Source organism: Jatropha curcas, chromosome 7 (genome assembly GCF_041381405.1).
Source record: "Jatropha curcas cultivar XTBG-Jc1 chromosome 7, XTBG_Jcur_1.0, whole genome shotgun sequence".
Taxonomy (NCBI): domain Eukaryota; kingdom Viridiplantae; phylum Streptophyta; class Magnoliopsida; order Malpighiales; family Euphorbiaceae; genus Jatropha; species Jatropha curcas.
The window spans coordinates 18,344,914-18,362,826 of NC_143157.1; positions in this window are offsets into that span (position 1 = coordinate 18,344,914).

The window sequence follows — 17,913 nt, forward strand, 5'->3', positions numbered from 1 at the left end:
CATATCTAGTCATATGACTAGCTAGATATATTAATGTCTTTATTACACTCAGATATGGTACTTCAAGGCCAATAAGTTTTTCATAATTTTCTCAATGTTGAAAAATTTTCATTTTCTTATTAAGTGACCTCAATGCCATTGGGATTCACATAAAATCATTTTAATAACTTAATCATATATATGGATTCATAGATAAAATTTCATTTATAAAATACTCGATCTTCAAGCCGAGACAAAACTTTATATTGCCCAATGTCTTTCATCTCAAACTCTTCCTTTAAGAAAACTATAATCTTTGAAAACTCTTCATGAGTTACAATAATGTTCATGAACCAAATATTGATAAATTCATATTCAAAATCTCTTTATATAAAAAAAATTTTATGAACATATAATAATATCATTATAATATTCTTTCAACAAATATTCATTAATCAAGAGATCACATTACTCGTGATAATATATAAAATAAATATCACAAGTATGAAAACATGTGACTTCCAATAAAAGAATATAATAAATGCAATATAATCATAAAATAATATAACATTATCTCAACCATAAATATCATTAAGGCGATTATATTGTATGTATTGAGATTTCTTTATTCCATATAGAAATCTTGAATATATTTCTCGGGGTCTTGATTTGCTTGCTTCAGGCATTTTTTCAATATTTCATGGATATTATTATCCACTAATCCATATAGAGCTCTATAATATTAGTTGAATAAATTTCTCAAGAATTTAACTTTATGCTTAAGCAGCTAAAATCCTTTAGGAATTTTCATATAGATATCTTACATCAAGTCAATATATAAATAGGCAAGCATTAATTCATTAAACACATTTAGAATTTTCATAAATTGCCAGACTAATCAAATATCAAATTATAATTGCATTCACCACATGAGGGTATTTATCCTCATAATCAATGTCAGTTCTTTGCGAAAAAAACTTGTGCAATAAGTTTATTTTATATCTCATGACCACATTTCAATTTCGCACAAATACATACTTGTATTTTACTAGCTTAACATCTCTTGATCCCATATTAAAATTTCAAAAATTTACTTTCCAAGTAAATTCAATGCCGCATGGGTCGTTCTATTTTGGCCAATCAATTCTATGTCTATATTCTCAACAGGCAGTTCTCAAGATTCTCATAATCTTCAAAAAAAAATTAGCGTTATATCATAAAAATATTGTCGACATTTCTTTTATATTGGTTCCATCTTGTCCTGACATGACATAATTTATAGAGATTTTATAATTTTCATTCATTCAGGTACTTGAGTTTTTTCGGGAAATTTATTAATCATGTATAGGATCTCTTCGAAATTTTACTTTTTTAGAACTTGACCATCTTGAATATTTGTTCATTTTCTTTTATTTTTCATCTTTGGAACCGATCTATCATACTTCAGGTATACCGTAGATTCATTAACATAGACAATTTGTCCCTCAAGAACTTCAATTCAAAAAGGAGCATTTGCAACTAGTATGTGAGATTTAGTTATCTCATGTTGGATCAGTATATATCTGGCAACTAATTTGCAATATTTTACGAATGAAAAACTTTTAAATGTACACTACCTTACATGAGGATCAAGATATAATAACAATAATTCGTTTTCAACTAATTTATTCTTCTAGCTGCTTATTTTCTTCCCTTAATGTCGGTATCCATAACAATTTGCAAATTTGATCATAAATAACTTTCTTATTTTGAAAGTTTTAGATAGATAGATTTAAATTCATACCTGACATATTTTTCAATCTCTTTTGAGGATCTATCAATTAAAATATATACCGCACATTTGAAAATTCTTTGATGGGTAATGTTTGGTTCATGATAAAAAAATCAATTATAAATAGGAGAACTTATAATAACTTATTAGCTTGATGCGAGTAAGTGCTATTAAATTTAATAGCATATCCCTTTAAAAATAGAGAAATTCGTTCTCATAATAATTGTCTTACAATTAATTGCAATCATCTATAAATGATTATACTAAATCCTTTTTTTAGCATAAATAAAAGCAACAACATGTTGCCAATTAAATTATTTTAATTAACACATATCATAATCATTAAATGCCTGATGTGTAAATTCACCATCATTCTCTGGGTAAATTGTTTTGATAGCATAATTGTTTGCGCAAATAATCTTGCAAACTTCAAGTTGCAATTTAACAATCGTTTAACTATTTTTTTTATGCATCCACAAAATATCTAGATAATATACATGATAGATGAATTGATCAATAATTTTCCTTTAAATATTTCAAAAAATGCAAGCAGTTCTTGAACTCTACTTGGCGATTGTTCAATAATTAATTTGCTTCGAGAGCAAAATAAGCTTGAATAATTCAAGCGATTTGAAGAAACTTCTGATTCTTTAATAAATATCCATATAAGAAACAAATTTTTCTTTTTCGTATCATCATTGATCGGGATGGTCCAACCGATCATGCGAAGTTATAAAGTACTTGGATTATCATCATTGATCGGGATGGTCCAACTCATCATGCCAAATTATAAAGTACTTGAATTTGTAAACTTTTGGTTTACAACCATATCCATTTTAATTAGTATCTTTATATGATATCCATTTTAATGAATATCTTTGGAATAATGCATTATGTGTAAGATCTATTCTTCTAGGTAGTAATACTTGCTCTTCCGGAGCATTTAAAAATTCTTTTACTACCAAAGCCAAATTTATCTTTCAATATTTTAGTGTACAACAAGTACATAAGCAATATCCATATATGCCACAAAATTTGTACCACTTATGGTGGTAAAATTTATTCTTAATTATGCGGTCACCATAACTGTTAAGATTGTTACTACAATTGTGATCTTATTGATATTCTTAAAGACAAGTATATCTTTTTCATTGTTTATGTCCACACTCGATATCATATATCATTGCATTCACTTCAGGGAATGCATCAAATCTAGTTGGATGGATTTCAATACTCTCATGTCTAGTATTATATGTCATTCCATTCATTTTAGAAAATAGAGAAAATTTAATTAGACAAGCTTCATGCTATTAATTAAGAGCTCAATACTTTGCTCAATGATAAAAGGACACGAAATAAATCCAAAGTTTATTGTAAAATGTTTTCTCTTAATTATTGCTACTTTAAGAGCATATTCGAGATCATTGACAATTCTAGATCAAAGGCTAATATAACTCCAAATATAATAACGGCAATATCTTAATATTATTTAAGAAATAAATCAATCAATTCTCAAAATTGGTAGCACATGAATAATATATGCTAATATATAGCAATAATCATAATAATAAAATAATAACTTTGATATTGCAAAATTAAAAAATAACTTACAATTTACGATCTTGTAACGATTATCAATTCATGATGAGCTCTTTTGATTTTTATACATTCCTTTCAAACCACTCCAAAGAACAAATTAATATTTAATTATCAAATATTCAATAGAAGAATATTATTGCCTTTATGCTATTTTAATTAGAATTTTAATCTCCAAATTCATAGTATCCAAATATATTCGAGATCTAGCATTTATGGTAAATTATTCTTACCTATATCAATAAACCTAAAATAAAGCAACGATAAATCACTAAACACAGTAAACAAATTTAGCCTCAAAATAACAATAAACTTTTACATTCTTGCAGTTTTGTAAAACTAGTATAACTCATATAACAATGATTTTGAACCAGATTACTATGAGCGGCGTTTTAGAGTTTCCAAGAAAGAAAGAAGAAAACGAAAGAAAGAAAATGGTTACTGAACGTTAGCGCACAAATAAATTGGGTAGAAGTCAAATGGGTTCAACCTAATCATGAAGCCCACATCACCAATCGGGCCAACAAATGAAAGGGCCCAAAGTTAATTTAAATCAAGTTATATAGTTAGTTACAAAGGTAGTTTTAGTATATACTAGTACACACAATAAGAACTTATAGTCTAGTATAAAATACTAGCGGTTGCTACTTTTCAATCATATCTGAAATTTTTTCATCTTTTATAATACAAAACTAAATCTTACGATCCTCTGTAAATTTTCCATAATATATATATATATATATATATATATATATATATATATATATATATATATCCCAAATTGGGATAAAATATATAATCAAACAAGTATTAATAATGTTTGTATACTGATTAATTATGTCGATTATCTAATAGATTGTAAGATTAGATTATTATATTTAATCTCAACAAATCTTGCTATTGCAATGATTCAAAATAAACATACCTTTAAACTTGAACAAATTAAAATACACCAATATTAACTTTGATTGTTGCAAATCATAAGTTATCATTTTCATGAGAGTGGTAGAACGAAATGGTGCTGATAATGTGTTATAAAATAATATAAAATTTGAGAGAGAAATAAAGGGAGAATAGAGAGAATAATGAGAGAATATGAGAGTATATATATTATTGATGAGAAACCACATATAATAGTTACATGAGTGGAACACTAATAGAGTCCTACACAAATTAAGAAGAAAGAGATAGAGTCCTACACAAATTAGGAAGACAGAGTTTGCAGTAATTAAGAATACAAGCTTCTAATCCATATAGGCATCAACTTATCTCATAACATAACCTAATATGCATATTCTTTAATGATATTATAATTAAACTTTATACTTTACCTAGTAATATTGTTATTATAATTACTATAATGTTGAAATATACTTATAGCCTTTTAATTACTAATTAGTTTTATTCCAAATAATAATAATAATAATAATAATAATAATAATAATAACTATTTTACTATCAAAACTATCAATCAATAACGTGGGACCATTAACATGGTTAAAGCTAAATTGTTTGAAGTCTAAACACAGCAAGGTACTCTTTCTACTACTATGGTTAATATAAAAATGAAATGGATTCAAAATAAATGAAATAGTTTTCGGTATAGAACACTCATGTCGAAAAAAGGATTCGAACCTTTTTTTTAATGGGTTATTTCGCCCATTTTTATTCAATGCTAGGTCGATAATCTATGCATTAAAATAAATTCTTTGGATTTGAATTTAAAGAAAAAAAAGAAACTATTTTACTGACAATTACTTGTTTGGTCAGAAGAGTCCTCTGAATATTTCGGTCTTGGATTAGTGATTAGATTCAATTTTTTTTTTTTTTGGAATATGAATTATGAATAAAGAAGAGAGGATAGGCTCGTTTCAGTTAAACAAATATGAGAATTTTCCTATAAGTAATTAAAAAAAAAAAGAGCAAAACTAGGTAGTTTAAGTTTAGGGTTGGTATTTTAATGATATAAAAAACATTGCATTCTCAATAACATTTTATTATCCTTTGCCAAACACTCTGCCCTAGGGATGACAATTTAACCCAATTCAACGAGTTCGCAACCCGATTCGACCTGATTTTTACGGATTTAGATAGTGTATAAATGAGTTTGGACAGTGATTTCACTGCCTGCGTCGGGTTTGGATTATATTTAGGTTTAGGAGGTGGGGTACCTGTTTGACTTAAAAGCAAAATATTTGAGAAAGGTAGAATTATATCTTGACCTCCATATAAGAATTAAGCTTCTTTATGAAACAACTCGAATTTATATTTTTAAAGATTTTCCAATTAAATTTAATGTACCGACAGCCTGAAAATTCATAGTAATATTTTAGTGCGAGCACTGTGAGAAACCGAATCGAAAATCGATTGAAAAAGCTGTAAACCAATTGAAAATCGAAGATTTAGGCCGAACCGAACCGAATCGAACCGGTTCGACCCAAACCATCTAGAATTTTCTTTTTCCTCTATTTCTAGCGCACACCTCACTCCCCCTTCCCCATTCCTGCGCTTCCCGACAACCGGCGACACCATCTCCGCCACCTTCTTCTTCTTCTCCTTCTTCTTTTCTTTCTTTTCTTTTCTTTCTTTCTTTCTTCTTCCACATTGCGTTTCTTGGCGAGAGGCAGAGTCGCAGCAGAGTCGCGCCACCCACGCCATCGCGCGCCATCGCCGTTCCTCGCTGCAGCTCGACGTCGCAGCAGCTCCGCCAGTAGCTCCGCCCTCTGTTACGCCAGTTGCAGCCACACACAGTTCCAGCGCAACATTAGATCGCGTCACCGCTCGCTCCACCACCAGATCGCGACATTGCCTAGCCCTGCCGCCACTCCAGCGTGCCTCCGACCACCAGGAACCAGCCTGTCCAGCTTCTTCGCACCATCTCTGCCTTCCTTTGCCACTATTAGTCGGACCCGGCCACTTCCGACGCGCGTAGCTCCGATCCAGCACGAGCAAACTCCCGATCTAGTAATAAAATTCGACAGAGATTATATTTTGGGGTAACAAAATTAATTTTAATAATTTTAGTTACTTGAATTAATGTTATTATTGTAGTTGATTAATTTTATTATTGTAGTTAATTAATTTAGTTAATTTAATTTAGTAATTGTGAGTAGTTAATAGATTTATAATATTAGTGTTGATTTAATTAAGGAACCTTGATAATGATATGTTAATAGAATTAAAGTGTAGATTAAGGTAGTTTAGGTATAATGTTATTGTAAATTTTAAATTTGATTGTGTGGGGATGTTGAGATTGAAGGAGGATGGGAAAAATTTTATTTGATTGATTGCCCGATGGATGGGCTGTGTGGTTTGGAGTTATTAGATAAATTGTTGATATTTTAACAAGTGGATAGTCCAATTTTTAGGGGAGATGCTGCCGAAATTTCGGAAGAAAATAAAATGAATTTCGATAGCAAATAAAATTCATTATAGAAATTTAATTATTTATAGAGAGTAAATTATTGATAGAAATTAAATAGGTTAAGATTAGTAGTGTGATGAATAAATAGGTTAAAATTCATTATAGAAATTCTTTTTTCCGATGTCATTCTCACTTTGCTTAGATCGCCCGGGTCCATCTAGTGCTCCTCCAGGACAGAATCAAAGCTAGAACTTCGCTCTCCACCACTGTGAGTAATAATAAATAATGCATAGCAACATGCATTTGCATAGCATTTTTTTTAACGAACCTTATAAATAAATAAATAAATAAATATAAATATATATATATATATATATATATATATATATATATATATTAAAGCTCATATTTATTTTATGTTGCATAATTGTATATTTGGATGTATTTGGTGTAGTACGTTGAAAGAATTGTTTGAATAATTGTGCTGTGCATATATTGTGATTTGTTTGTGTGGAATTGGGATGAAGTGGGTCACCATGGGACTGTGAGACCGTACCGTTATATGGATCCAATATGATTATCGTTAGCTGGATAAATGGGAGATCGACGCCCCCGTGTGCACCTACCATTACCGTTACCGTTAACCACGGGTTGGCTTCTCGTCGTTGCGCACCGGACAGTCTAGATTTGATCGCAGCCCGCAGGGTGGCCTCCTGTTGTGAGCGCTTGATGATCTAGATTGGATGGAGACCACCGGGTTGCCTCCTGTTGGTATGAAAAAGAAAAGAGAGGATAGAAAAACAATGAGAGGGCTGGTCAAGTGAGGATTAGACCGGTCGGCCAGTATGGGGGATCGGCTTCCTGGTGCACATGTGAGAGGATGAGCCATGTGGGAGGACGGCTCATCGGGGGTTTGGTGACTCCACTGACTAATTTCCACGTGATGTGATTATTTGAAGGTGATATTGTTTGTGGGTGCTGATGTTATGCCATATGATTGATTGTTGTGTGATCATTCAGTATATTAGGGCACATTTCGCGTGACTGTATGTGGTGTGTATTATTTATTATTATTCACTGAGTTACAAAACTCATCCCCTTCTCTCCAAACTTCTCAGGTAGTAGGAAGTTGCTGATTCAACGGAAGCTCTGCAATCTTCTCCGCAGAGTTATAAATGTAAACTTTATATTTGTGTTATTTAATTTCGGATGTATAAATTATTCTATTATCAGAATATTATTGAACTCCGCAGTTATAGGATTGTGCATTTAAATTGGGCCTTTTCGTATGCGTTACTTTTTATAAATGGTATGGAATGTATGAGTTGAGTAATTAGGCTTACTACGGGCCTCGGGAGCCTTATGCTTACCTGGGCCCTAGTGCTAGTCCGGCCCACGGAGTCGGGTCGTGACAAAGGTGGTATCAGAGCTTAAGTCTATGATTTTAGGAATGACTGCGGAGTTATTTCTGTAACGTCTTGATATAGTATCATTTGCCTCTTACATTTCAGCGTGATTACCGTTAGAGTCATATTTTTAGCTAGGCTGATAAATATAATTGATGTTAATAGAATTGGTCTTGTTATGTTTTGATAAATTTTGTTTTATACTTTAAATTTTAGCATGGTGAATAATAGGAGAAGAGCATCCGATAATGCGGAGCAAGAAGCTCCAGATGAGGCCTCTTCTAGACGTTTAGTTCCCGCTAGACGAAGAAGGGGTAGACCTGCAAGACGTGAAATCAATCAAGATGAAGAGGAGCAGGAAAATCTAAATGAGGAATTTACAGCTGAAAATCCCCCTGGAATAGATACACTAATGATTGGACTTCAGCGAGCTATAACAGCAATGAACGACATGTTGATACAACAACAGCAGTTCTTTCAGACTCAGCAGCAACAGCAATAGATGCATCCACCTATGCCCGATCCAGCAGCGCAACCATTTCAGCCGGCTCCACCTCCTACTGTTCCGAGGGCTGCTAATGATAACCTTTATGACAGGTTCATTCGTTACAAACCACCTAAGTTTACAGGCATTGAAGACGCTCATTCCTTTCTAGCCAGAATCAGAGAGTTCTGCATTGAGTTGGGTTGTGATGACGAGAGATCCATCATATTTGCAGGCCACAGAATGGAGGGTGTGGCTGAAATGTGGTTCAGAGATTATGTCCTGCCTGTTGTTAATGGGATGATCTGGCAACAATTTTCTTCTCTCTTTATTGACCGCTTCATACCAGAAGGAACTAGAAGGGCAAAAATGAGGGAATTTGAGTCCTTGGTTCAAGGGAATTTGTCTGTGGATGAGTATGCTACTAGATTCATAGAATTGAGCAGGTATGCTCCGGGGTCTGTACCTGATGAGGGCACAAAGGTATACAGGTTTATCAGAGGGTTGAATGCCGTATATGCGACTCTATTCCAGTAGAGGGGGCAAGATTTTAATGCTGTGGTAGATTTAGCCAGACAAATGGAGGCCAAATATATTTCTGATGGACTTATCTCAGCCAGAAGGGGTGATAGAGCCGTAGCTCCACTTGAGACTCCAGGCGTACCAGGGATGAGTGGATCCTTCGTTATGGGTGCTCAGTCTTCGAGTTCTCAACTCCAGGGAAGAGGAAATTTTGGCAGAAGAAAAGGTAAAAGTAGACAGTGGCCAAGAAAGAGTACTCATTCAGGTGGTTCCAGTAGTGGTCACAGTTCAGGTAGCAGCAGACCAAGTGTGACTGTCTGTCGCAGGTGTGGCAAGGCTCATAAAGGAGAGTGCGACCTTGATTCTAACTGTAACATCCTAGTGAGTTGAGTTGAGTCATTTCATAGGAGTAAGTTGAGTTGGGTTGAATCAAACCTTGTTGGGGTAGAATGAGAGTATAAGTGGACTTATGTGAATGTAAAGTTTGGACTTGTTTGCATCAAAACATACAGCTTGGGTATGAAGTTGTAGCCGTTGTATACTTGAGGTACCAATTAGATATATTACACAGCCAACTCACTTCTTCTAGAGACTACCCGTTCTTATCAGTTCAAGTTCCTATTTTCATGTTTATCATTCTCCTCTTACTTGTCCCGCTCTTTTCCTTTCACTCTTCAAACGTAGTTAAGCATTAAGGCAACTCCAAGTGAGTAGAATTCCTTGCAGTTTTATGTTATTCACTCTTTAATTCTGTTATATTGGAGACGAATTATGAGAATTCTTGTGTATAGGAGAAGAAAGTTCAAAAGTAGCAGAAAAGAGAAACTAAAACAGAGTCCCAGCTTTTTGAAAACAAGGTTTGATATCTCTTGTTATTTCCCATGTTCTTTGCATGAAAAATTGTATGGAGTGTTGTTCATGAGATCATGTGTTGAGTAGTGTTGAATGAAAGAAGTGGGAAGGATGTGAAAACAGGGGATGAATATATGAAGTGGAAACAGAGTTTGCTGGAAATTTTACCAGCAACTTCATCTTGATTTTGACCCCAGTAAATGATGGAACTAGGAATTGTCATAGAAGAGTTATTTGTTCCTCTATGTGTTATCTTTACATGGGCTTTTGAATCACTCAATTTGAAGTTGTATATTGAGAGTTATGGCCAAAAGAACACAGACTGTACAATCTGGAAACACGTCGCGCGCCCGCGCGGTCTGGAAAGCAAGTCGCGCTCGCGACTTTCACATGCGCGGTCGCGACTTTGGCCAGAAGCTCTCTGACTCTCAGTTTGCGCATTTCGCGCTCGCGAACTCCACAAGCGCGCTCGCGACTTCATCTCGCGCTCGCGACTTGTGCTGCGCGGTCGCGACTTGAGCCAGAAACTTCTCTGACTCTCAGGTTGCACCTCTCGCGCTCGCGATGTTCAAATACGCGCTCGCGACTTACCTCTTTAGTGTAACTCGCGCTCGCGACTTGGCATGTCGCGCTCGCGACTGATGTTTGACACTCTTTTTGACTTCTTTTGCTATGTAATTACATTCCCTTGCTCAACATACATGCATCCAACCATTCTTCAACAAAAATACAACATAAGAACATGGATTAAAACAACATACAAGCATTCATATGATGTGAAATCAAATCAACATGATGAACTATGAAGTTATGCAACCATTTATGTATTATGGTGTTATATTATTGACATGTACATAATAAGCTCCATTGAGGTTAGGTAGAAACCATGTAGATAAGGCTATGTTGCGACATAGAATAGCAGATCTGCGCCCCATACAGTTTGGAACTCCGGCTACAGGCCGTTGAGTGGATATGATTATACAGGCCATAGCAGCCAAGCATACAGTTTTCATACAGTTTCATACAGTTTATCTTATCACTTCGGTTTCGCTATAACCTTATGGAGCCATACAGATATTTTGACTTAATCATACAGTATAATAAAGAGAAAAAAAGACTATCAAAGTAAACTGAACATGACATGATATGTGTGCTTACATTCCATATGTGAGTAAATGTGTATTTATTTCCACATATGTATATGCTTATATGTTTCTTCATTCACTGAGTTTAATCAAAGCTGCAGAGTTCATACAGCATAAAGAACATCAGGTAAGATCATGAAAGTATAATGTTATATATGTTCACAAGTTTATTTATTTCATTCTTAAGGAGCCATACAGTCATGAGTTGTTATGAATCATAACTTATATGATGTGACTAAAAGTGCACAAGTCATACGGCATAATGAATAGCAAGTAAGACGATGAACATATACTGTTATGTACTCTTACATATTTATTGATTTCATGCATACAACACAATGAACAGCAGGTAAGACTATGATAGTATCATAATGTGTAATTTAAGGTTCATGTAAAGGAGTTATGAGAGAAATAGATTAATTATATTTATGAGTTAGAAGTTTATTCGTTGCTACAAAGAGACATTCATGTTGAAAGTTATTGATTCTATGAGTATCAATGCTTTATGAAATTGGTATTTGAAGTTAGTTGCCATCGCATTTTGTTTAGTATGTGAAGTATGGGAACCACTGAGTTTTATACTCAGCGCGTCGATTTTTATCACGCGCAGGTTGAAGATCGTGATTGCTACTTGAAGACTTGAGGAGTACCTTCCAAGCAGAAGTGACTAACTTGGTCATAGTAGATTGAGAGTTGTAATATTAAAAATTTATGGCATGTATAAGTTTTCCATTTGTTAGAGCTTTTGTAATGGGAATTATAAGTGAAACATGTAATTATTTTGGTGTAAGTAGTTGGAGATAAGAATAATATTTATGAAATGATTAAAGATGAAATAGTTTACTCTAGTTGGTATGATTAGGTCCTGCAAACTTGATATAGATTTTGAATGAAATTAATTGCTAGATATTAAATGCTTTTGAGGATTTATATAATTATATAGAGATATATATATATAAAGGGTTATTGTGTTATGATGCTTCTTGGAGATGTTGGAAGTTTAGAGTGTAATTAGGAATGTTTATATTCATATTTTGCACCCAGTATGATATCAGCATGACAAGATATAAGTTCAACCAGATTGTAGCGTCTCGGCTCGGTTCATTCGGGTTAACGGGTGGACCGGGAAGGGGTGTTACACTAACACCTGTTTTAGGTGTCACCAGACGGGACACTATGCTAGAGACTGTCCATTTCCTCTGTCTCGATATATGCCACCCCAGTTTTCCATGGGTAGTGTGTCCAGACCTCCCTTCTCTACACCGTCGGCATCTGGTACTAGACTTATTGGCCAGCAGGGCCATGGTTCTATTGGTAGGGGCAAAGGCCAGAGTTCGGGACAGAATTTGCATGCTGCTGGAGCACAACCCCGACTCTTCCATTTGACTCAGGGAGATGCTCAGGCATCTAATGCCGTGGTGGCAGGTACTTTCATTATTTCTTCTTTGGAAGCATGAGTATTATTTGACCTTGGTACCACCCATTCATTTGCATCTCCTAGGTTTGCTGTGAAAGTAGACAGAGTGCCCAATCAGTTAGACATTCCCTTGCTGATATTGACGCCTTTAAGTGAACCTATTTATACTAATTCAGTCATTTTAAATTGTCCTATTGTTCTTGAAGGCGTAGACTTACCTGCAGATCTAATTATCTTAGATGTGATAGATTTTGATGTGATCTTGGGAATGGATTGGTTAGCAAAGTACGATGCAGAGGTCCATTGTAAAAGGAAAGAGATTGTTTTTAATCTACCAGATGGCAAGAAACTCGTTTATAGGGTGGATAAGAATATAGCTCCTTATAATCTGATTTCTGCAATCAGCGCTAGAAAACTGTTGAGGAAGGGCTGTCAAGGGTACTTAGCGTTGGTAAAGGACACCACGACAGAAACTCGTAAAGTAGAAAGTATGCCGATCGTGAATGAGTTCATCGATGTGTTTCCAGAAGAATTACCCGGACTTCCTCCAGACAGGGAAATTGAATTCTGTATTGATCTGATTCCTGGCATAGAACCTATTTCCATGCCACCGTATCGAATGGCACCAACGAAATTAAAAGAGTTGAAAGAACAGTTACAAGAACTGTTGGACAAGGGTTTCATCAGACCAAGCACTTTGCCTTGGGGTGCTCCAGTCCTATTTGTGAAGAAAAAGGATGGTTCGCTTCGCCTATGCATTGATTATAGGCAATTGAATAAGGTGACTGTGAAGAACAAATACCCGCTTCCTAGAATTGATGACTTGTTCGATCAATTGCAAGGGGCTACATGTTTCTCAAAGATTGATCTTAGATCTGGTTACCATCAGTTAAAGATCAAGGAACAAGACATTCCTAAAACGGCTTTCAGAACCAGATATGGTCATTATGAATTCCTTGTCATGTCCTTCGGACTCACAAATGCCTCAGCAGCTTTCATGGATTTGATGAACCGTGTGTTCAAGCCATACTTAGACCGGTTTGTGATCGTGTTCATAGATGACATTCTAGTTTATTCTAGAACTGAAACAGATCATGGTCATCATCTGAGAACTGTGCTACAAACTTTGAGGGAGCATCAGTTATATGCCAAGTTTTCTAAATGTGAATTCTGGCTGGAAAGTGTAAATTTCTTGGGTCATATGGTATCTAAGGATGGAATCATGGTTGATCCTAAGAAGATTGAGGCAATCATCGATTGGCCGAGACCGACTACTGTCACTGAAATTCGCAGCTTTCTGGGTTTGGCTGGCTATTATCGTCGTTTTGTGCAAGACTTTTCTCGAATAGTAGCACCATTAACCAGATTGACCCAGAAGAATGCTAAGTTTGTATGGTCCGATTCTTATGAAGCAAGTTTTCAGAAGTTGAAAGAGTGCTTAACCACAGCTCCGGTATTAGCCTTGCCATCAGGTGATGAAGGATATGTAGTGTTTTGTGATGCATCCAGAATGGGGTTGGGATGTGTTTTAATGCAGCATGGTCGAGTCATTGCGTATGCTTCCAGACAGTTGAAGAAACATGAATAGAATTATCCCACTCACGATTTGGAAATGGCAGCAATCATTTTCGCACTAAAAATATGGAGGCATTACTTGTATGGTGTATCCTGTGAGATATTCACTGATCATAAGAGTCTAAAGTATATTTTTGATCAGAGAGATCTAAATTTGAGACAGAGGCGCTGGATGGAGTTCCTTAAAGATTATGATTGTACCATTCAGTATCATGCTGGGAGGGCTAATGTAGTAGCAGATGCTCTAAGTCGAAAATCTTTGGGAAGCTTAGCTCACATTTCGGTTAAAAGAAGGCCGTTAATTCGGGAATTGGATGGCATGCTTGATGAAGGCCTTAACTTGGAAATTCCTGCTTCAAACTGTTTGTTGGCTCATTTCATAATAAGACCGATGCTGTTTGACAGAATTAAAGCCGCCCAAGACAGAGACCCGCAAATGCAAAGAATTGTGCAAGAAGTAATTACTGGTGGGTCATGAGACTTTTTGTTAGACAATGATGGTGTACTCAGGAAGGGTACTCGTGTTTGTGTACCTGATGTCGATAATCTTAGAAGGGAGATCTTAGATGAAGCCCACTATGCTGCTTATAATGTGCATCTGGGTACTACAAAAATGTATCGGGATTTGAAGGAGAATTATTGGTGGACTGGAATGAAGAAGGATGTAGCAGAATTTGTGTCCAAATGCCTCGCTTGTCAGCAAGTAAAAGCAGAGCATCAAAGACCTTCTGGATTAATGCAACAATTACCGATACCAGAATGGAAATGGGAAAGGATCACTATGGACTTTGTGGTTGGACTACCGAAAACGCCAGGAGGCTATGATTCAATTTGGGTGATAGTGGATCGACTTACCAAGATAGTTCATTTCTTACCAGTGAGATCCTCTTATAATGCTGACAGGTTGGCAAGGTTGTACGTTAAAGAGATAGTGCGCCTTCATGGGGTTCCGGTATCTATCATCTCGGACAGGGGAACGCAGTTCACTTCGAGATTTTGGCAGTCGTTGCAGAAAGCTTTGGGAACCCGGCTTGACTTTAGTACAGCTTTCCATCCGCAGACTGACGGGCAATCTGAGAGGACTATTCAAACACTGGAAGATATGCTTCAAATGTGCGTATTAGATTTTGGAGGATTTTGGGACACGCACTTACCATTAATCGAGTTTGCCTATAATAACAGTTACCAAGCAAGTATCGGCATGGCGCCTTATGAAGCTCTGTATGGCAGAAAATGCAGGTCTCCTATCTGTTGGGGGGAAATAGGAGATAGACAACTGGTAGGGCCTGAGTTGATTCAAATCACATCTGAAAAGGTTCCTATCATTCGGGACAGGATTAAGACTGCATTTGATCGACAGAAGAGCTACGCTGACCCTAAGCACAAAGAGGTGACATTTCAAGTGGGAGATTTGGTCTTTCTGAAGGTATCTCCTATGAAAGGTGTTCTCTGCTTTGGTAAGAAAGGAAAACTAGCTCCGAGATATATTGGACCGTATCCTGTAGTTGCAAGAATTGGAGAAGTAGCTTATCAGTTGGACATGCCTAACGAGTTTTCTCATGTACACCCAGTATTTCATGTGTCCATGCTACGGAAGTACGTTCCTGATCCATCTCATGTGTTAGAGCCGCAGGAGATTCAGGTGGGTGAAGATTTGACATATGAAGAAATACCGATTAGCATTCTCGATTTCCAGATTCGTAAACTTCGATCTAAGGAGATTCCTATGGTTAAAGTTTTATGGAGAAATCATTCGATGGAGGAATGCACATGGGAAGTGGCAGCTGAAATGCAAAGAAATTATCCTCATCTTTTTCCTTCCATGTAAAACGTTTTGTACTAATAGTGATCGACTGTAAATGGTTTCTCTTTTGTTGAGTACGATACTTCTTTGTTCCTCATATATACTATGATCTTATCTTGCTTGTTTCAAAATTCGAGGACGAATTTTTTTTATAAGGGGGGAAGACTGAAACAACTCGAATTTATATTTTTAAAGATTTTCCAATTAAATTTAATGTACCGACAGCCTGAAAATTCATAGTAATATTTTAGTTCGAGCACTGTGAGAAACCGAATCGAAAATCGATTGAAAAAGCCGTAAACCAATTGAAAATCAAAGATTTGGGCCGAACCGAACCGAATCGAACCGGTTCGACCCAAACCATCTAGAATTTTCTTTTTCCTCTATTTCTAGCGCACACCTCACTCCCCCTTCCCCATTCCTGCACTTCCCGACCACCGGCGACACCATCTCCGCCACCTTCTTCTTCTTCTCCTTCTTCTTTTCTTTCTTTTCTTTTCTTTCTTTCTTTCTTCTTCCACATTGCGTTTCTTGGCGAGAGGCAGAGTCGCGCCACCCACGCCATCGTGCGCCACCGCCGTTCCTCGCTGCAGCTCTGCCAGTAGCTCCACCCTCTGTTACGCCAGTTGCAGCCACACACAGTTCCAGCGCAACATTAGACCGCGTCACCGCTCGCTCCACCACCAGATCGCGACATTGCCTAGCCCTGCCGCCACTCCAGCGTGCCTCCGACCACCAGGAACCAGCCTGTCCAGCTTCTTCGCACCATCTCTGCCTTCCTTTGCCACTATCAGTCGGACCCGGCCACTTCCGACGCGCGTAGCTCCGATCCAGCACGAGCAAACTCCCGATCTAGCAATAAAATTCGACAGAGATTATATTTTGGGGTAACAAAATTAATTTTAATAATTTTAGTTACTCGAATTAATGTTATTATTGTAGTTGATTAATTTTATTATTGTAGTTAATTAATTTAGTTAATTTAATTTAGTAATTGTGAGTAGTTAATAGATTTATAATATTAGTGTTGATTTAATTAAGGAACCTTGATAATGATATGTTAATAGAATTAAAGTGTAGATTAAGGTAGTTTAGGTATAATGTTATTGTAAATTTTAAATTTGATTGTGTGGGGATGTTGAGATTGAAGGAGGATGGGAAAAATTTTATTTGATTGATTGCCCGATGGATGGGCTTTGTGGTTTGGAGTTATTAGATAAATTGTTGATATTTTAACAAGTGGATAGTCCAATTTTTAGGGGAGATGCTGCCGAAATTTCGGTAGAAAATAAAATGAATTTCGATAGCAAATAAAATTCATTATAGAAATTTAATTATTTATAGAGAGTAAATTATTGATAGAAATTAAATAGGTTAAGATTAGTAGTGTGATGAATAAATAGGTTAAAATTCATTATAGAAATTCTTTTTTCCGATGTCATTCTCACTTTGCTTAGATCGCCCTTCTAGTGCTCCTCCAGGACAGAATCAAAGCTAGAACTTCGCTCTCCACCACTGTGAGTAATAATAAATAATGCATAGCAACATGCATTTGCATAGCATTTTTTTTAACGAACCTTATAAATATATATATATATATATATATATATATATAATGGGTTTATATATATACCCAGTATATATATATTGGGTTTATATATATATATATATATAATGGGCTCTGATACCAACAAAACTTTTAAGGACCGATTAACAAACAACAAATTATAATTATTTTTACCAGTATGTTGATTCTGAAGTAAATGCTATGATGAAACGAGATATAATTAATTTAGAATAATACAAACAATATTTCTGATGTGGAAGATCAGACTAAGCCGCGTCCACAGAGCATACTTATAAACAACATACAAAACACAATAACAATTTTAAATGGTTTAGGGTTTCTGCAACCTTAACCTGGGATCCCCAGAATTAAGTCAGAGTGTGGAGGGAGAAGAGAAAGGTGCCGTCAACACGGACTTAAGATGTAGCAAT